The following is a 22,657-nucleotide window of genomic DNA, read 5'->3' as shown; positions in this document are numbered from 1 at the left end:
ATGCAGAGCAATCAGGCAAGAGAAGGAAATTAAAGTGATACAAATAGGAAAAGAAGAAGATCTCTCTTTGCTGATAACATGATACAACATTCTAGACGACCCAAAACACTATTCCAGAAGACTTCTAGAGTTGATTTTAAAAATCCATCAAAGTAGCAATTTACAAAAATCAGCACACAAAAAAGTTACTCCTATACACTAGTAATGAATCTTCTGAGAAAGAAATTGGGAAAACAATCCCATTCTCAAAAACCTTAAAAACCTAGGACTAAATCTAACCAAGGAGTTGAAAGCTCTCTACGGAGAAAACTATAGAACACTAAAGAAAGAAATAAAAGAAGAACTCAGAAGACGGAAAATCCCCCCATGTTCACGAATAAGGAGAATTAATATTGTTAAAGTGGCCATATTGCCAAAAACAATAGACAGATTTAATGCAATTCCCATCAAACTATCAAGGTTATTCTTCACAGAGCTAGGAAAAAAACGGTCCTAAAATTCATTTTGAAGAATAAAGACCCAGAAGTGCCAAAGCAATTCTAAGCCAAAAAAGCAATACTGGAGGCATCACAATATCGGACTTCAAATTATATGACAGAACTATAGTTATCCCTCTTATTGTTATTTCATGTTTTCCATCTCTTTATATCTCTCTCTCTGTTTGTGTGTAATTTTCTAAGTTCTGTGTTTTAGTTTATGAATGCTATATTCATCTATGTTTGATATCTTCTAATTACTATTATTAATTTTCTATTACTACCATAATAAACTTCCAGAAACTTAGCAGCTTCAAACAATATCTATTTATTATTTCACAGTTACTATAGGTCAGATTGTGGCATAATGTTGTTGAACAATCTGTGTAAGCTTTTATTAGGCTTAAATCAAGGAATTGACATGTGTATACTTCTCATCTGAGTCTTGGGGTTTCTCTTCCAAACTCACTCTTAGCATGTAACCCTTTTATCTTCAAGTCAACAATCAAATCCTTCTCATTCTTCCAATCTTTCTGACTTAACTTTCTGTTGTATTCTCTTGTTCTTTGCTCTGTCGTCTTCTGCTTTTCAAGGATAGTATGATTACACTGCACCTCCCTGGATATGTTCAACATCTCTGCAATCAGAAAATGCAAATCAAAACTACAATGAGATATCATCTCACTCCAGTCACAAAGCTACTTATCAAGAATACAAATAAGGAGATCCAACATGGCAGCGGGCGCGGAGAGATCAAGTCTCTGACCTCCTCAGCTGCTCGGGCATAGGGAGTCGTAAACTGTCTACATGCTGTTTGCTCAGGATCACTAGGCAATACTGAGCTGACATGGATCTGGGGTGAACAGTCCGGGCCTCTCAGAACACACACCGAGCCCGGATGGGCTGTATTCAAGCTCCCGTTCACCTGCTTCTCGCAGCCAAACTTCTGTGACTCAGCACTAACGATCCCGCCGAAACAACTGGTCGGCCCTTCTGATCCTACGGAGGTAAATGCCAACCGAGCCTTCATAGGCAGTGGCCACAGGATTGAAACGGGGCTTGGGAGAGACAGTCAGGACCCACCCGTTACATTGGTCACCCGGCAAAGGGAACGAACTGTCACCATTTGCATGGGATACCACCATGGCAGAGAACTGACGTCACCAAAACTCGGCGGAGGAGATAAATTCATTGAAACCAGCGGCAACAGGTGTGTAATCCACTAGCCTTCCCTCTCCACACAGCAGGGAAAACTAAAGGGCCCCTCCCAGCTCTCCCGTGAGCGCGAGAGCCAGACCTAGGGAATCAGGAGTGGCGCGGGACTCGCGGCGTGGAACTCCTGGCTACCGTTCCCACCAGTGCTGATAACTGAGGTCCCTTGCACCAGCTACCGGGGGGTGGCTACCAGAGGGCAAGCAAATTCGCTGGGGGTTCTCAGCCCCAAGCTCTACAAACTTAGGGTCTGAGGGAATGGCAAACAGGGAGAGTGTGCCCAGGAGTTCATGAAAACAGGGCTCCCAGGAGCAGCAGACCTGGCGTGTAGGCAGTATTGTGGTGAGCATCACCGATGAGCAGGGCCTGACTTGAGGAAACACAAGAGAAGGCCCTAGGCACTCAGGATTGGAGACCCGCCCAGTCTGGGAGGAAGAGCTGCTGCACAATGATTGGTTCCCGCCTTTTGAGAGGAGAAGCTTGGCCCAGTGGGCACAGCTCCACCTACTGGAAGACAAGTTAATCAAACTCTAAGACTGCATTTATTAATTTTTTTTCTTCATTTTCATTTTTTTGTTGTTGTTTTTTAAATTTTTTTAATTTTTTTTAATTTTTTTATTTTACTTTTTTTAATTTTCATTTTCCTTTTTTATTATTATTTTTTTTTAATTTTTTTTCTTTTTTTTTTTTAATTTTTTTTTCTTTTGTTTTTTCATTTCTTTTCAATTCTCTTATTTCCCCTTCCTTGAATTCTACCTGCTTACTCTCATTCTCTTTAGTGACTTCTTCCCTTCCCTTCTAATACCTTTCCTCCCAAGCATCAAATAAATTTATTGGAGTAAACAGTAACTCAGCAGTCAAACAGAACAAAAAGTAACATAAGCAGCATGAAAAAGCAAGGAAGAAAAGGAGTACAAACAATGCAGGACAGCCTAAATATTTAGGAGGACCTAGAGTCAGCAGAAAAATGGTCATATAAGGAACTCAAGGAATACCTTAGATAGATGGAATGGAACCTTAAAGAAGATACGAGACAGCAAATTCAAACAGTGAAAGAATACATTGAAAATGAATTACAAAAACAGATAAAAGAAGAAGTTAAGCATCTTTATCAGGAGATAGAGATTATAAAAAAAAAATCAAACAATAATTCTAGAAATGAAAGAAACTATAAACCAAATTAAAAACTCAAATGAGAGTATCACTAACAGAATGGAGCAAGTAGAAGCCAGAACGTCAGATGATGAAGACAAAATATATCATATTGAAAAGAGTCTAGCCAACTCAGAAAGACTGGTTAAAAATCACGATAAAAACATCCAAGAGATATGGGATAACATAAAAAAAACAAATTTAAGAGTCATCGGGATAGAGGAAGGTATAGAGATTCAAACCAAGGGAATGAGTAACCTGCTGAATGAAATAATTACAGAAAACTTTCCAGAAATAAAAAAGGAAACAAATATACAAATTGTAGATGCATACAGGACACCGAGCACACAAAATCACAGTAGACCAACTCCAAGACACATTGTTAAGAAGATATCCAATATACAAAACAAAGAGAAAATATTAAAAGCTACAAGAGAAAGGAGACAGATTACATTCAGGGGTAAACCAATATAACAACGGATTTTTCATCACAGACGCTGAAAGCAAGAAGATCCTGGAACAACGTATTTCAAACACTGAAAGACAATGGATGCCAACCAAGAATTCTGTATCCAGCAAAATTAAGCTTCAGGTACGACAACAAAATAAAAATCTTTCATGATAAACAAAAGTTAAAAGAATTTGCAGCCAGAAAACCAGCATTGCAAAGCGTCTTGAGCAAAACACTACATGAGGAAGAAATGAAAAACAATAACCAAAACCATCAGTGGGAAGTGCCTTGGTAAAGACAGAGGGCGGGGGTAAAGCTAATCATGGAAAAACAAACTAAATTAGAAAAAAAAAAAAGATAAATAATCAAATATGGCAGGAAGTACAAACCATGTATCAATAGTAACTCTAAACGTTAATGGCTTAAACTCTCCAATAAAGCGACATAGGCTGGTAACATGGATTAAAAAACAAATCCAACAATATGCTGCCTCCAGGAGACACATCTGATTGGAAAAGACATACACAGGCTGAAGGTGAAAGGTTGGGAAAAAATATACCACGCACACGGTCCTCGTAAGCAAGCAGGGGTGGCCATCCTCATATCGAATAAAATTGACTTCAAGACTAAGTTTATTTTTTTTTAAATTAATTTTTATTGTAGGTTGTTCAAAACATTACATAGTTCTTGATATATCATATTTCACACTTTGATTCAAGTGGGATATGAGCTCCCATTTTTACCCCATATACAGATTGCAGAATCACATCAGTAGGACATTATATACTGTTAAAAGGAACCATTCACCAACAAGACATAACAATTATCAATATTTATGCACCAAATAATGGTGCTGCGACGTTCATAAAACAAATTCTCCTCAAGTTCAAGAATCAAATAGACCACCACACAATAATTATGGGTGACTTGAACACACCTCTCTCACCATTGGACAGATCCTCCAAACAAAAGTTGAATAAAGAAACCATAGAACTCAATATCACAATCAATAACCTAGACTTAACTGACATATATAGAATATATCAAACATCATCAAGTGGATATACTTTTTTCTCAGCAGCACATGGATCCTTCTCAAAAATAGACCATATATTATGCCTCAGTAAATATAAAGGGGTGGAGATAATATGCATTTTATCTGATCATAAAGGAATGAAACTGGAAATCAATGATAAAAGAAGAAAGGAAAAATCCTACATCACATGGAAAATGAACAATATGTTACTGAATGATCAATGGGATACAGAAGACATAAAGGAGGAAATCAAAAAATTCTTAGAGATAAATGAAAATACAGACACAACATATCGGAATCTATGGGACACACTGAAAGCAGTTTTAAGAGGGAAATTCATCACCTGGAGGTCATTCCTCAAAAAAAGGAAAAACCAACAAATAAATGAGCTCACACTTCATCTCAAAGCCCTAGAAAAGGAAGGGCAAAACAACAGCAAATGTAGCAGAAGGCAAGAAATCATTAAAATCAGAGCAGAAATCAATGAAATTGAAACAAAAGAAACTATTGAAAAAATTAACAAAACTAAGAGTTGGTTCTTCGAAAAAATAAATAAGATCGACAGATCCTTAGCCATGCTAACGAAGAGAAGAAGAGAGAGAACTCAAATTACTAACATATGGGATGAAAAAGGCAATATCACAACAGATGCTACAGAAATACAGAAGACAATTAGAAATTATTTTGAAAACCTATATTCCAATAAAATAGAAGATAGTAAAGACGTCGATAAATTTCTTAAGTCATATGATTTGCCCAGACTGAGTCAGGAGGATACACACAATTTGAACAGACCAATGTCAATGGATGAAATAGAAGAAGCAATCAAGAGACTACCAACCAAGAAAAGCCCAGGACCAGATGGGTATACAGCGGAGTTTTACAAAGCCTTTAAAGAAGAATTAATACCAATACTTTTCAAGTTATTTCAGGAAATAGAAAAAGAGGAAGCTCTTCCAAATTCATTCTATGAGGCCAACATCACCCTGATTCCGAAACCAGACAAAGACACCTCAAAGAAAGAAAACTACAGACCAATATCTCTGATGAACCTAGATGCAAAAATCCTCAATAAAATTCTGGCGAATTGAATGCAAAGGCACATCAAAAAAATTGTGCACCATGGTCAAGTGGGATTCATCCCTGGGATGCAAGGATGGTTCAATATACGGAAATCAATAAATGTTATTCACCACATCAATAGACTTAAAGATAAGAACCATATGATCATCTTGATAGACGCAGAAAAAGCATTCGACAAAGTACAGCATCCCTTTATGTTCAAAACATTAGAAAAACTAGGGATAACAGGAACGTACCTCAACATTGTAAAAGCAATCTATGCTAAGCCTCAGGCTAGCATCATTCTGAATGGAGAAAAATTGAAGGCATTCCCTCTAAAATCTGGAACAAGACAGGGATGCCCTCTATCACCACTTCTATTCAATATAGTTCTCGAAACACTGGCCAGAGCAATTAGACAGACAAAAGAAATTAAAGGCATAAAAATAGGAAAAGAAGAACTTAAATTATCACTATTTGCGGATGACCTGATTCTATACCTAGAAGACCCAAAAGACCCAAAAAACTACTAGAACTAATAAATGAATTCCGCAAAGTGGCAGGATATAAAATCAACACGCATAAATCAAAGGCATTTCTGTATATCAGCGACAAAACTTCTGAAACGGAAATGAGGAAAAACACTCCATTCACAATATCCTCAAAATAAATAAAATACTTGGGAATCAGCCTAACAAAAGACGTGAAAGATTTATACAATGAAAACTACAGAACCCTAAAGAGAGAAGTAGAAGAAGATCTTAGAAGATAGAAAAATATACCCTGTTCATGGATAGGCAGAACTAACATCATCAAAATGGCGATATTACCAAAAGTTCTCTATAGGTTTAATGCAATGCCAATCAAAATCCCAACGGCATTTCTTGTAGAAATAGATAAAGCAATCATGAAATGCATATGGAAAAATAAAAGACCCAGAAGAGCAAAAGCAATTCTAAGCAGGAAGTGTGAATCAGGCGGTATAGCGATACCAGATTTCAAACTATATTACAAAGCAATTTTAACAAAAACAGCATGGTACTGGTACCAAAACAGGCGGGTGGACCAATGGTACAGAATAGAGGACACAGAAACTAATTCACAAAGTTACAACTATCTTATATTTGATAAAGGGGCTAAAAGCATGCAATGGAGGAAGGATAGCATCTTCAACAAATGGTGTTGGGAAAACTGGAAATCCATATGCAACAAAATGAAACTGAATCCCCTCCTCTCGCCATGTACAAAAGTTAACTCAAAATGGATCAAGGAGCTTTATATGAAATCAGAGACTCTGCGTCTGATAGAAGAAAAAGTTGGCTCTGATCTACATATTGTGGGGTCAGGCTCCAAACTCCTTAATAGGACACCCATAGCACAAGAGTTAATAACAAGAATCAACAAATGGGACTTACTTAAACTAAAAAGTTTTTTCTCAGCAAGAGAAACAATAAGAGAGATAAATAGGGAGCCTACATCATGGGAACAAATTTTTACTCCTCACACTTCAGATAGAGCCCTAATATCCAGAGTATACAAAGAACTCAAAGAATTAGACAATAATACAACAAATAACCCAATCAACAAATGGGCCAAGGACCTGAACAGAAACTTCTCAGAGGAGGACATACAATCAATCAACAAGTACATGAAAAAATGCTCACCATCTCTAGCAGTCAGAGAAATGCAAATCAAAACCACCCTAAGATACCATCTCACTCCAGTAAGATTGGCAGCCATTATGAAGTCAAACAACAACAAGTGCTGGCAAGGATGTGGGGAAAAGGGTACTCTTGTACATTGCTGGTGGGACTGCAAATTGCTTCGGCCAATTTGGAAAGCAGTATGGAGATTCCTGGGAAATCTGGGAATGGAACCACATTTGACCCAGCTATTGCCCTTCTCGGACTATTCCCTGAAGACTTTAAAAGAGCATACTACAGGGATGCGGCCACATCAATGTTCATAGCAGCACAATTCACAATAGCTAGACTGTGGAACCAACCCAGATGCCCTTCAATAAATGAATGGATAAAAAAAATGTGGCATTTTACACCATGGAGTATTACGCTGCACTAAAAAATGACAAAATCATGGAATTTGCAGGGAAATGGATGACACTAGAACAGATTATGCTTAGTGAAGCTAGCCAATCCCTAAAAAACAAATACCAAATGTCTTCTTTGATATAATGAGAGCAACTAAGAACAGAGCAGGGAGGAAGAGCAGGAAGAAAAGATTAACATTAAACAGAGACATGAGGTGGGAGGGAAAGGGAGAGAAAAGGGAAATTGCATGGAAATGGAGGGAGACCCTCATTGCTATACAAAATTACATATAAGAGGTTGTGAGGGAAATGGGAAAATAAACAAGGAGAGAAATGAATTACAGTAGATGGGGTAGAGAGAGAAGATGGGAGGGGAGGGGAGGGGGGATAGTAGAGGATAGGAAAGGTAGCAGAATACAACAGTTATTAATAGGGCATTATGTAAAATTGTGGATGTGTAACCAATGTGATTCTGCAATCTTTATTTGGGGTAAAAATAGGAGTTCATAACCCACTTGAATCTAATGTATGAAATATGATATGTCAAGAGCTTTGTAATGTTTTGAGCAACCAATAAAAAAAAAGAAAAGTACGTTAAAATCAAAAGAAAGAAAATCACCAGTAGAACACCATAGTAGCAATTGCTGCTAGAAAACCCACCAAAGAATGCAAAAGTTTAAAAGGCTATTTGCCTACTCAAGGTGCCTCTCCTAAAGTTTCATTAAATGCAAAAGGAGAAAAACTGTTATCTTGGACTGAAGGTGTAGGTCAGTGGTAAAGCACTTGCCTAGCAAGAGTAAGGCTCTATATTCAATCCCCATAATCAGGGGAAACAATCGCATATTTTCTGCAGAGTTATCCACCAGATACCAAGCAATCAAGGTAATAAACTATGCTGACAGGATGTGCCCCCGGATATGATGTCATGAGAAGGGCTTGTGGTATTCTTCTCCCAAATCCATAAGCTCCATCTAACAATGAGAAAGCATCTGCAAACAGCTTGAAGAAAGCTGAACAAAATTCTATTACAGATTAGAGAAGACCAAAGACATAAATGGATCCTAGGGCAGAAAAAGGACATTAATGGAAGCTGACTGGGGTCTATAGCTTAATTATAGCATGATACTAATATTAATTTCTTTAGTTCTGATCATTGTATTATCATTATGTAAGAGATTACCATTAAAGAATCTAACTCTCTGTACTATTTTTGCAACTGTTATGTAAGTCTGAAGTTCACCCCAAATAAAAAGTTTTTTTAAAGAAAAAAGATAGTTAAGAAAAGGCAGCCCACATATACCTCATAAAGGACTCAGACCCAGACTATTAAAGAACTCCTACAACTTAATAATAAGAAAACAAACAATCTGATTTTAAAAGAATGAATAGGATTTAAACAGATACTTATCCAAAGAAGCCATGAATGGCAGATAAGCACATTTAAAAATGTTCAACCTCACTAACCATTAGAGAAATATAAATTTCAACATGATATGCCACAGCCCAACCACTAGAAAGCTTAAAAAAAAAAAACTGGCAATACAAGTCTTGGCAAGAATGTGGAGCATCTAAAATTCTGGAATGCAAAATGATAAACCCTCTCTAGAAAACAGGTAATCAGTTGAGTATAAGACAAAATACACTTATACAATCCAATACCCCTCCTTCTTTCTTAAATTTATTTTTTAGTTATAGGTGGACACAATATCTTTATTTTTATTTTTTATGTGGTGCTGAGGATTGAATCCAGTGCCTCAGCATGCTAGGCAAGTGCTCTACCTCTGAGTCACAACCCCAGCCAATACCCCTCCTTCTAAGTACATACTTATCCAAGAGAGGCAAAAACATATTCACATGAAGATTTATATTCAAATGCTCATAATAAGAGCTTTATTGGTAATAATCCAAACCTGGAATACTCCAAATATCCATCACTGCTGAATAGATTAGCAAATAGTGCCATATGCATACCATGGAATAGTGCTTAGTAATAAAAAGGAACCCACTTATCCACACTCAGCCATGTGGATGAATCTCAAAAGCTTTACGCTAAGTGAAAGAAGTCATAGTTCCTTCCATACAAAATTCTAGAAAAATTAAAACTACAGCAACATAAAGAAGGTAAGAGTAAGCCAGAGCCCAGGAGCAAGGGTTATAAATGGGCTAAGGTTAAGAGGGAATGTTTCAGGGATGTTAGAAATGTTTTACATAGCAATTCATAATGATGGTTATCGGCCATACTTGTTAAAATGCAGCCAGTTGTACACATATTGGTGAATTTTATTATATGTAAATTATTAAATATATGTTTTAGCAAAAAAAAGAATACAAATAATTAACAAAAGCTGGTGAGGATGTGGGGGAAAAGACACATTCATTCTCTGTTGGTGGGACTGCAAATTAGTACAAACACTCTGGAAAGCAGTGTGAAGATTCCTGTATGTACACACATGGATGTATAACCAATGTGATTCTGCAATCTGTACACGTGAAAAAATGAGAATTCATACCCTATTTGAATCAAATGTATGACATGTCAAGATCATTGTATTATCTTGGACAACTAATAAAAAAAAAAAACAGGAATGAAACCATCATCCAGCTATTCTCAATATTTATCCAAAAGAACTAAAATCAACATACTATAGTGACACAGCAACATCAATGTTTAAAGCAGCTTAATTCTCAATAGCCAAGTTATAGAAGCAAACCAGATGTCCATCAGTAGATGAATAGATTAAGAAAATGTGGTATATATACACAATTTGTAGTTGGTTTTGTTGTTGCTGCTGTTGTTGTTGTTGTTGTTGTTTTTGGTGGTGCTGTGGATTGAACCCAGGGCTTTGTGTATCCCCTACCAACTGAGCTACATCCCCAGCCCCACAATGTAATTTTATTGAATCACAAAAAAAGAAATGAAATTATGGTATCTGCCAGTAAATGAATGAAACTGAAGAACATCAGACTAAGTTAAATAAGCCAAACTCAGAAAATTAAGGGTTGCATGTCTTTTCTCATATGTGAAGCTCAAGCAAACTAAGGGGGAAAGGGGGGGTTCAGATATCTTAAGGATAGAGGGAAGATCAGTGGAATCGAAGAAGGAGATTTAGGGGGAGGGAAGACAGATATGAAAGGAGGGAAATGTACAATGGATTTGACAAAATTATGCTATGTGCCTGTATAAAAATACTGCAGTGAATTACACCTTTGTGTATATCTATAAAGCACCAATTAAAATTAAATAAATAAATAAATGGAAGACCAGTAGAGTACAGGAAGGGGAATAGGGGAGGGAGGAAGGGAGGGTAAGGGGCAGCACCAGGGACTAAAATGAAGCAAATTCCTTACATGTCAAAACGAACCAACTATTATGTATAACTATGCACTAATAAAAGCATTAAAAGGGTTTTTTTTAAAAGGAGAGGGTCTGATGACTAGTAATTTTAAATATATCTGTAAAATCCTATTGCCATGTAACATAACCACAGAGGTACCACAAGTACCAGAGATCAAATTGTGCTACTGTACTGTCCCCTGAGTTTTTCTTTCACCTTTTAAAGCTACTTTCTTAATGTTAGAGTTCCAAGACCATGATGTGGAGTATGCGAATTTAACCCCCAGTCACATACAAAACAGAAGCTCTGTCTCAATGTCAAGTGGCTAGTCAGTCCTGAATGCATGAGAAAGGGAAGGAAAATGAAGGATGACTGAAACCCCACAAAGACTTACCTGACAAATAAACACCTGGAAGAAGGGGCATGGTGTGTTAAAGGGGCAATAATTACATCCCCTTAAGAAACACTACTGTTTCAAGACCTAATCTCACACTACCAGGTGGCCTGGAACCTCCCTTTTCAACAAAATTGTCACAACCCCCAATTACCCTGGCAACTAAAACATCTAGACCCTCACAAATAAAGTTCCCTGAGAGCTAGTTAAAGGGCAATAAGCCAATTAATGGGGCAAAAATGGGGGAGATCAATATCCTTAAAGTTTCCTATTCTATGAGCAACATACCATCCTCTCTTGGGGTAGTCCATACAGTTCCTATGCTGTCAGTCAAAAGTCAAGAGGCAGACCTGGGAAAGACTCTCTGGAAACTTCCCTGGGACCCCCAAAAAACTTGAGCATAGGAGGAGTGAGTACTCCATCCTTCTCCTCTCCGAGAGGACACATTCTCTCCCTTGAGAGTGTCCCCTTTTCCCTATCCCTTCTAATAAACTCATGCCTATTACTCTGAGCAACATATCTGAAATCTTTCTGGCACGATTTCAAAAATTGGGGTGAATGGGTACCTGTGTGGCTGCCTCAGTTTTGCAGTAGGCTTCTCCCCTGTAAATTCAGAAGATTGTTTTTCCCTTTTTTTTTCCATACATGGACCAGCTCGAGCTAAGCTTAATATGCTTCCTTGTTTTCTCCCTGGGCCAACGAGCTGGTTTTTCTAGTCCATTCACTGTATAAATTGTTGACTAGATTATCAAATGAACTCTTCAAATGATCTCTTATATTCCCTGGAGGCTCATGGAATTCTAATAAATCACCCTGGAGGCTACTTCAGAGAGCAAAGGGAAAGTGGGCAGATTCTTCCCTCTATCCTAAACTCCAGAGGAGCATTCCCTCTCACCTTCCCTCCCACTGTCACACAGTACACAACCACACATATATGAGTATGACACATTAGTCTTTCTAATGGGATTCCTCTTTATAACATTATAAATTTTTTTTAAGGCAGTCCCTCTAAAATCTGGAACAAGACAGGGATGCCCTCTCTCACCACTTCCATTCAACATAGTTCTCGAAACACTGGTCAGAGCAATTAGACAGATAAAAGAAATTAAAGGCATAAAGATAGGAAAAGAAAAACTTAAATTAGCACTATTTGCGGATGACATGATCCTATACCTAGCAGACCCAAAAGGTTCTACCAAGAAACTTCTAGAATTAGTAAATGAATTCAGCAAAGTCGCAGGATATAAAATCAACACACATAAATCAAAGGCATTCCTATATATCAGTGACAAATCCTCTGAAATGGAAATGAGGACAACCACCCCATTCACAATATCCTCAAAAAAAAGAAAATAAAATACTTGGGAATCAACCTAACAAAATAGGTGAAAGACCTATACAACAAAAACTACAGAACCCTAAAGAGAGAAAAAGAAGAAGACCTTAGAAGATGGAAAGATATACCTTGTTCATGGATAGGCAGAATCAATATCACTAAAATGGCCATATAATCAAATGTATTCTACAGGTTTAATGCAATGCCAATCAAAATCCCAACGGGATTCCTTGCAGAAATAGAAAAAGCAATCAAGAAATTCATCTGGAAAAATAAAAGACCCAGAATAGCTAAAGCAATTCTAAGCAGGAAGAGTGAAACAGGTGGTATAGCAATACCAGATTTTAAACTATACTACAGAGCAATAGTAACAAAAACAGTATGGTATTGGTACCAAAACAGATGGGTAGACCAATGGTACAGAATAGAGGACACAGAGACCAAGCCACAAAATTACAACTACCTTATATTAGACAAAGGTGCTAAAAGCATGCAATGGAGAAAGGATAGCATCTTCAACAAATGGTGCTGGGAGAACTGGAAATCCATATGCAACAAAATGAAATTGAATCCCTTTCTCTCACCATGCACAAAAGTTGACTCAAAATGGATCAAGGAGCTAGGAATCAAACCAGAGACTCTGTGTCTAATAGAAGAAAAAGTTGGCCCTAATCTCCATCTCATGAGGTCGGGCTCCAAATTCCTTAATAGGACACCTATAGCACAAGAGTTAAAATCAAGAATCAACAAATGGGACATATTCAAACTAAAAAGTTTTTTCTCAGCAAGAGAAATAATAAGTGAGGTAAATAGGGAGCCTACATCCTGGGAACAAATTTTTACCCCTCACACTTCAGATAGAGCTCTAATCTCCAGAGTATACAAAGAACTCAAAAAATTAAACAACAAGAAAACAAATAACCCAATCAACAAATGGGCCAAGGATCTGAACAGTCACTTCTCAGAGGAGGATATACAATCAATCAACAATAACACGAAAAAATGCTCACCATCTCTAGTGATCAGAGAAATGCAAATTAAAACCACTCTAAGATACCATCTCACTCCAGTAAGAATGGCAGCCATTATGAAGTCAAACAATAACAAGTGCTGGTGAGGATGTGGGGAAAAAGGTACACTTGTACATTGCTGGTGGGACTGCAAATTGGTTCAGCCAATTTGGAAAGCAGTATGGATATTCCTTGGAAAGCTAGGAATGGAACCACCATTTGACCCAGCTATTACCCTTCTCAGGCTATACCCAAAAGACCTAAAAAGAGCATATTACAGGGACACAGCTACATCAATGTTCATAGCAGCACAGTTTACAATAGCTAGACTGTGAAACCAACCTAGATGCCCTTCAATAGATGAATGGATAAAAAAAATGTGGCATTTATACACAATGGAATATTACTCACTAAAAAATAACAAAATCATGGCATTTGCAGGGAAATGGATGGCATTAGAGCAGATTATGCTAAGTGAAGTTAGCCAATCCCTAAAAAACAAATGCTGAATGTCTTCTTTGATATGAGGAGTTGACTCAAAACAGAGTAGGAAGGAAAAGCATGAGAAGAAGATTACCACTAAACAGGGACAAGAGGTGGGAGGGAATGGCAGGGAAAAGAGGAATTGCATGGAAGATGGAAGGAGACTCTCATTGTTATACAAAATTACATATATGGTGGTGTGAGGGGGAAGGAAAAAAGAAAGAGAAATGTGTCACAGTAGATTGGGTAGAGAGAGGTGATGGGAGGGGAGGGGAGGGGAGGGGGATAGGAAGGGCAGCAGAATACAACATACACTAGTAGTGCTGTATGTATAAATGTGGCTGTATAACCAATGTGATCCTGCAATCTGTACACGTGGAAAAATAAGAATTCACACCCCATTTGAATATATGTCAAGATTACTGTATTGTCTTGAGCAACCAATAAAATTTTTGAGATATTCTGAACTTTTAACTTTAGAAGTAGTGAAATTGAGACACGGAAATATTAGTCAATGATATGCAATATATCTCTCTGAGTTAGAGAAAAGAGTTGACATGTGAATCCAGATTCAAAATAGGTAAGAATGACATTTGGAAAAAAAATATTTAAGATTTTCTATAACTAGAGACACATCATGTAAGAAAGTTGGGGTTTAATTTTCTGACTAATGTGAAGAGAAACAAGGTGTCAATTGCTAAATTTTTTGCTTATATTACCAGTCTGCCTTAGTATTTAAATATTTGCTAGTACCTTCTGAGTACTGTGCTCCACATACAACACTTAGCATTTTGCTTGTATTCTACATTTAATCTACAAAACAATCCAGGTAAATGAAACATTATTATTTCATTTTGCAGATTAAAACAATGAGGCTCAAAGAAATTAAGTGACTTCACTGTCAGCTACAATTAGGCCAGGAGAGGTGGAATGGAGACTGAACCAAGCTGTCCAGCTCAGAGCCAAAGGCCTTCCAGCTGTTTACCTCTGCTCTCTCCTCTCCTCGGTGGTCTCTGTAGATTAAGGCAGAGTGAACATCACAGAAGCTGCAGCAAGACCACATTAATGATCAGTTCCATCAAATCTCTACTACAGTTGGTTCTCATTATTCAGGTATTCCATATTTATAAATTTTTCTAAAACCAATACCCATTGATTACACTTCCACAGTCAAAACTGAACATGCGCAGGGGGAGAGAAATGGGTTCCTAAGTTACATGTTCTCAGTAGAGGCTTTACAAGGTGAGGCTCTGCCTCCTTTTTTCAGCTCTCATGCTGTAAACCAGTATCCTTTTGGAATCATATTTAACGCCACACACTTCATATTTTCATGCTTTTTATTGGGTTTGCTATTTAAAATGGTCCCTGTGCACAATGATAAAGAGATATCTATTGTTTTATCAACAACAGGAAGTTGTTTTGCACCTTATGGAGAAAAATCAAGTGTTAGAGGCACAAACTACACTGCTGTTGACTGCGAGTTAGATACTAATGAATCAACAGTGTATGGTAAATAAAGTGTCTTTAAATAGAAACACAAAAGGTTATCTATTGATGAAAATGTGGTGACCAAAGGCTCACAGGAACCTAACCCTATAATTGCCCCGATGAACAATGATTCAGTATTTACTTACTCAGTGTCCTTTGTGACTTTATAGAACATAACTACTATGATGAGTAAGAATCAATACTGATTCTTCAAGCCTCCTAACCAGCTTTGCCTACATTTTTTGACTAAAATGGCAGCATGTATCTCAGTCCCTTCATTTGGGAGGGCCACATGAACAAAGCCATTGTGTCTCCAAGGATTTTCTGGCTTATCCACTGCAGTCCCCACAGGACCAACCTGCAGCACCTCCCATGCAGCCACCTCTACACTCGCTTTACCCTCTACAAAGGGGAACCTGGCTAATCAGGAAAGAAACTCCCTCAAAAGGTAAACAGTGAGTAGAGTGTACATATGGTGGAAAACAAATGGCTCTTGGTACCATGTTATAGAAATTATCTCACTTAGGTAGATAAAGGAGCAAGGCAAGCCCAGGTGGCACTGGTGAGTCTCCCCCTCCATTACATGACCCATTTATGACGTGCGCACCAGCCTTTGCAAGAAAACACCATCCCTACGCTCAGCATTCTCAGAACTGGGCTGTCCTTTGTCCTGTGGCACTCTGTGTCAACGCTGTACCCCATTATGTCTGTGACTGCCTGCCAGGGCTTGGGATTTGTAGTTTCAATGATTGGGTTTGCAGGCATCATTGCTGCCACCTGCATGGATCAGTGGAGTACCCAAGACTTGTACAACAATCCAGTGACAGCTGTATTCAACTATCAAGGGCTGTGGCGCTCCTGTGTCCGAGAGAGCTCTGGCTTCACCGAGTGCCGGGGCTACTACACCTTGCTGGGACTGCCAGGTAAGAGCCGGGTTCCTAGCTGGCTGGTGGGGAGGCTGGGGTGATGAAGAGATGGCAGGGGTCCCAGACAGGAGGACCATGGGATGGGGGAAATAACATTTGTTTCTGACAAAGGTAACTGCAACCATCATAAGGGTTGAAACAGAAGTATAGGAACCTCAGGGAAAGAAACTTTCTGGAATTGTTGGAGCTCCTGTTTCCCTAGCTAGAATATGCCTCCTTTTCCCCAGGGGCACATTTTTCTAATACCTCCTATGTGAGCAAAGGCATAGTCTCAATCATGCACAAGACCAGGACTCAAGATATTAAGACTTTAGTCACTTTTTTCCTTTAGTCCCAAGGTTCCCCTCACCAAGTTGGGGACTGCCTATCTCCTGAACGATTCCATCTCCAGCTCCCAGCTTTCAGGGATGCCTAAGCAAGAAGAAGCCATAGAATTGGGGCAGAGAGAAAGACCAGAGAAAGAGAGCTAGGGTTCTCTGGGGTGTGCTGGATAAGCCCCTGCTCTGGACTCCAGGTTTCTGACCTCCTGAAAAGTATGAATTACAAGGGATGAGATGCCAGACATCCCACCCAGGCCATTGCGTGGCAGATGAGCTCTGCCATGAAGGGAAAGGTGTTATAACCATGGTGTCCCTTCCCCAGATTGGCATGTTAGCTATACAAGGATTGTATGTTTGATTGCTAAGTAGACTGGTCATTTCAACTTGAAAAATTCAAGTCATGTTAAAAGTGTCCTTCACTCAGAATAGATTAAGACAATGAACAGACTTGTCATTTTTATTTTTTGCTTATTTATTCCTTCCATGAATAAAATCAAAGTTCAGATAGGGGAATTTATCATGTTGGGCATTGTAGGGAGAATCAGAAATAGAAACCACAGGGCTTCTCCCACCTAAAGTTGCCATTTGACTGTAGGGTCAAGATCGAGACACATAAGAAAGGTAACAAGTAGACCTTGGACATATGTATTCTTTTATGCATTCAATATTTATTTATGGAGCGCTCCCTACAACTTCAAATTCTGAAATATCATAATCTTAATCAAAAATAAAACACTCCCAAAATAGGGAACCATACTCCCTGAAGGGTAATATAAGGTACCAAGTGAGGAGGACAGAGGGCCAGTGCGGGAATACATGAGATGACAATGAATCTGCTAAAAAAAAAAAAAAAAAACAACTCAACCAAGGGGAAAAAGTCACACAGAACCTTTGAAAGGTGATTAGGATTTGGAGGGAGCAGCATTACAGAAAAAAAATCATGGGCAAAGGCCACCCACATCTCACTCAGGAGCAAATGAGAGAAAGACCTTGGCTGGTGGAGAGGGTTTATGTGGGACAATTATAAAGATTATTGAGTGCCAGACTATGGTGTTTGGAAGCCGTGAGAGGTTTGTTTGTTTTGTTTTGTTTTTGTTTAAGATGATGGTATTTCAAGAATATTAATCTGTAAGAGAATGCAGAATAGATCAAAGCAGGAGGACAGCTGAAGACAAAGGCCATAGAACCAGGGTGAGAGGGAGGGACTGAGAATCAACAGGAGAATGTGAGCCAGATGTGACCAGCTACCATTCAGTGGGTCTCCCTTCAATAGGGGCTAGAGGGAAGATGAGCTATTTCTATGTCTCTATGTCCTGTTGACCCCTTCTAGCTCTGGGTCTAGCCACCTGCTCTTGGGATCCTCCCTCACCTCAGACTCAAAATGCCCAAAACCTATCAGAATGTAGGACATGGATCCATGCAGAGCTAGAGACCACAGGGGAGAAAAATCAGCCTACAGCTGACCTCATACCACAAAGCTCCTATGAGTACCTGGAAAGCTGCCACACTACTTCACAAAGGGAAAACAGCAATGGAGAATTGTACACTAACACTGAATAAACCTTGAATATTTTGTATGGTCTCTACAAACGCCTTGTGAACTTGATGTGATTGTTATAGTACCCTTGTAGACAAGGAAACTGAGTTTAAATAACTTGTCCAAGGTTACCTACATAGGTAGCCAGGGCTCTAAACCTTTCCTGTCTGAGCCTAAGCTCTAGTGCATAGGCCTAACAGGAATCCCCCAAGGCTCTGAGACACAAAGCAGAAATCTCTCCTGACCCAAAGTGGAAATCTCCACCACATAGGTACCTTTCTGTCCTCATCTCTAGCCTAAGTCTGGTTCTGCAGCCCCACCCAGACTTCCTCCTGGACTAACAGCAGCAGTCAACATCCCCCATATTTATGTTACAGATGAAATATGCAGACTCACAGGGTCAGGGTGACTTGCCCATGCTCCAGGAGTTGAAAACAAGGCAGATCAAGACTGCCTATTGTACCTTGTGTGCATGTGTGTAAATCCCATGACTAGATAGTTCAAGAAGGGTTTTACAAAGAAAGTATTATAGAAATCCCATTTTAAAAACATTCTTGCAGACACTCAAAGTTGATTTAAATTATTAAATGTTATTTATTTTAATTATTGTTAATCTACTTATTTCAAAGTTACTTTATTACATACAACAGTAACAAAAATTTAAATTCCTTATGCATGAAAGTGTTGCCCAAAAAACAAACCAAACTTGCAAATATAATATAAATTAAATCAAAACTAAGCTCAAATTTAAAACTTAATTTGGGTGAAGCATGCTGTTAATTTCCACTTAGGTGTAACAGAACAAAGGATCTGCCTCAAGTCTCCTCTGGATTTCACCTTGTTTCAGTGTTTTAACTTCAATATTACTGATGGAAATTCTCTATTCACATAGGTTTGCATTACAAAACAGTATTAATAACTGTTAGCCACATCCTGGCAAGGAACCATCCTCTCACATCTGTGGTTATAAGGTATCTGTGACTCCACGGTTCCCTACAGTGGTCATGTTCATTTGAGGAAAGGTTGTTTTGGGGAGCTCCTGAAATCTGGCTTCAATGGCCTTCTTGACCAATTATTTCTGGAATTGCACAGAGAATGTTCCTTACTGTGTATTTCCCCCAATAATCACTGTAAGCAGCTGTGTTCAAAGACATGATGGTGAGCGGCTTTGGGGTGATGCTAATGTACTAACCACCAAGGTATAAGCCTTTGAACTTGCAGTACCACTGGATGGGCAGAAATTCCTGCAGCTCTGTTTTCTATTTGAGCTACAGAGAAGCTTTGTTTGTTAGCAATTGAGAACTTCATTTGGCTACCCCTGGTATAAATATAAGCACCAACATAAACATAAACTATTAGTGACCAACAAGCAGATCTGGAACATTTGTTTTAATTTGTTTTCCATTGCCACTGAAATTAAAGCTCAGAATTTTAAAATTTCCATTGAGAAGCTATACATTCCAAAAATGCAAACACAGATTCTCAGGCTCAAAGAGAAACAACAAGACACAATCAAACCCTCCAGAAAAACTCTAGGTATAGGTCACCTTCCTAGAAGTTGTCATTTTACTAGCCTCATAACCAGCAGTCAACCTGTTCTGGGCTGACTAGGTATAGACAGGTTCTTTCATAGGGCACACAAGGAAGAAAAAGCAAAGGCCTTTGGTCTTCTCATATGCAGAAATAATTAGGAAATAAACAATGACATAGACTTGTGCCGCAGTCTGACTGGGCACAAAGTCACGAGCCACTCAAGCAGGAACAAACTTTATTTTTTGAAACTGCCACCAATGCTCCGTACGCATCAGGGAAGATTCCCGATCGACCCACGCCGCGTTCTCCTGGAACCCAAAAGGCGGTTCCTCCTCCGGAATTCCCTCCTACCGCACTTCCCCAACCAATAGGAACTCTCCAGGAGTCCAGTAGCAGGCCGAGGTGGACAGCAGGAGTCCAATATCCATATGAATGCAAATCTTAACATAATCATATCATCTCAATGGCTTGTTGGCGTCACCTTTCAACCAAAAATGCCATGTATCATATTACTTGGCTGTGGCTCTTAGCAGACTTGTAGCATTAGAAGAAATGTTTATTCATTCAACATTGTTGAACATCTACTATGTCCCAGACTGTCTACATGTGGGTAATATAAATGTCACAGGGACGTTTAGTAAAACAGTCATTGCAATACAGGGTTTCTCAACCTCAGCATTATTGTCATTCAGGGGTGGGGGGATCATGTACATTGTAGGATATTTAGTATTATCTGATCTCTAGCCCCTAAGTTAGGAGTAGCATTGCCCCCCTTCTCCCCAGTTGTGGCAATCAAAACTGTCTCCTGATTGCCAAATATTTCCTAGGGGGCCAACTCATCCAGTTAAGAACCACAGGAATGAGGGGATAGTAAGTACCATGTCTGGTACAGGGTAGAGATCATGAAGAAAGGGAGGCTGCCAGAAGGAAATGGTGGTGAACTGAGTTCATAGCAACATGGTACCCAAGAGGATGAAGAAGAAGACAGAGAGAGAGGTAAATGAGAAGAGAAAGTGAGGGGTATTCAGGGAATTAAAAAAACTCAGCTCTGTGTGTGATGGGCAGGGAAAGGGGAGGCAACACAGTACAGTGACATGTTAAATAATAATAATATATGGACTGGGTGTGGCTCAGTGATAGAGGGCTTGCCTAGCATGCACTAAGACCCTGGGTTCAATCCCTAGTACAAAAAAAAAGAAAAGAAAAAGGAAAAATATGTTTTAGCATTTTTCAAGAATTAAAATGAAAAAAATTTAAAAGCTTTGATAAATTTCTAAAATACCTACATAGAAATACATACTGCAGGTTCCTTCATGAGAAAATTATAAAAATGCACATTTGCCTCTAATAAATATATAATAATAATAGAATTTGTTGAGACATTTCTATGTGCCACTTTTCTAAGAAATTAACATTTATAAACCAACAATGTATACAATTATATAAGTTTAAGTAAACTGCCTGATCTTCACAACAACCCTGCGAGATAAGGACTATTATTATCTCCATTTTATACACATTTTACACAAGGAAACTGAGACACAGAGAGACTAAAAAATTGCCTGGCTGGGTGGAGTGGCACATCTGTAATCCCAGCGCGTCGGGAGGCTGAGACAGGAGAATCATGAGTTCAAAGCCAGCGACAGCAAAAGCGAGGTACTAAGTAACTCAGTGAGACCCTGTCTCTAAATAAAATACAAAATAGGGCTAGGTATGTGGCTCAGTGGTTGAGTGCTCCTGAGTTCAACCCCCCCTACCCAAAAACAAAAACAAAAAAATAATTCTTGGCGGCACTGTAGAAGTAAGCGGCAAGGTGAAGATTCAAACTGAGAGAACTTCTCCAGAACCTGGGCTCTTCTCCATTGTGAAAATTTTAATCTGGGCTTGGGATGTGGCTCAGTGGCAGAGCACCTACCTAGCATGCTCAAAGTCCTATGTTCAACCCCAGCACTGCAAAGAAACTTCAATGAAACAATCAGTAAAAGTTCTCTGGGAACTTGACAAAGTGTATACCACTAAGAAGCAGTAGATAAGGAACTCTTAAAAGTTTTTATTTGTTTAAGAATAATGAAGTGACAGCTAACTCTACCAGATGTTCAAGTAAATTTTAAAGCTTTGATAATTAAAAATTGTGTTTTGGCACAAGCATGAACAGATTATTAAATAAAACCTAAAATGACACGCATAAGTGAATTTCGTGAAAGTTACAGAAAGTTTTACGAAGCAATGGGGAAAAGGGAAGGTTATTCAATAAATGCTACAAGATTAATGACTAGCTTTTTTTGGAAGGAAAAAAAGAATGATAGTATCAACTCAAACACATACCAAAATAAATCCCAGGTGAATTAAATGTAAAACACATGAAATATTTTTATATATTTTTAAATTTTTATAATTTTATCTCCTAAATGGAAAATAATTTTCTAAGCATGAACACAATGCTTAGAGAAGGAAAAGTAAATTTGTTTGACTACATCATTCAACAAATATTTATTGAACACATTTTATGCACCAGGCACCAAGGAGCACACAAATGAGACACATTGCATGTTTTTTTCTTTCTAAAAACACAAATAAAACTAAAATCAAACAACTGAGCTGTTTTAATAAATATAAATAAATTTTATAATTTATAATTATTTATGATGTCCTAAGAATCTTAACAAACAATTCATATAAGTTGATAGGAAAAATACTGAAACTCTAATGAATAACAGAAGTTTTTAAGGAAAAAAATATTCTTAAATATCTGTTTAAAAAGTTCTAACTCAGGGTCTGGGATTGTGGGTCACATGTGCTAAACAAGCTGTAGAGCGCTTGTTTAGCACATGTGAGGCTCTGGGTTCGATCCTCAGCACC

Source organism: Callospermophilus lateralis, chromosome 10, assembly GCF_048772815.1.
Source record: "Callospermophilus lateralis isolate mCalLat2 chromosome 10, mCalLat2.hap1, whole genome shotgun sequence".
Lineage (NCBI taxonomy): Eukaryota > Metazoa > Chordata > Mammalia > Rodentia > Sciuridae > Callospermophilus > Callospermophilus lateralis.
This window is presented reverse-complemented; position numbering follows the sequence as displayed.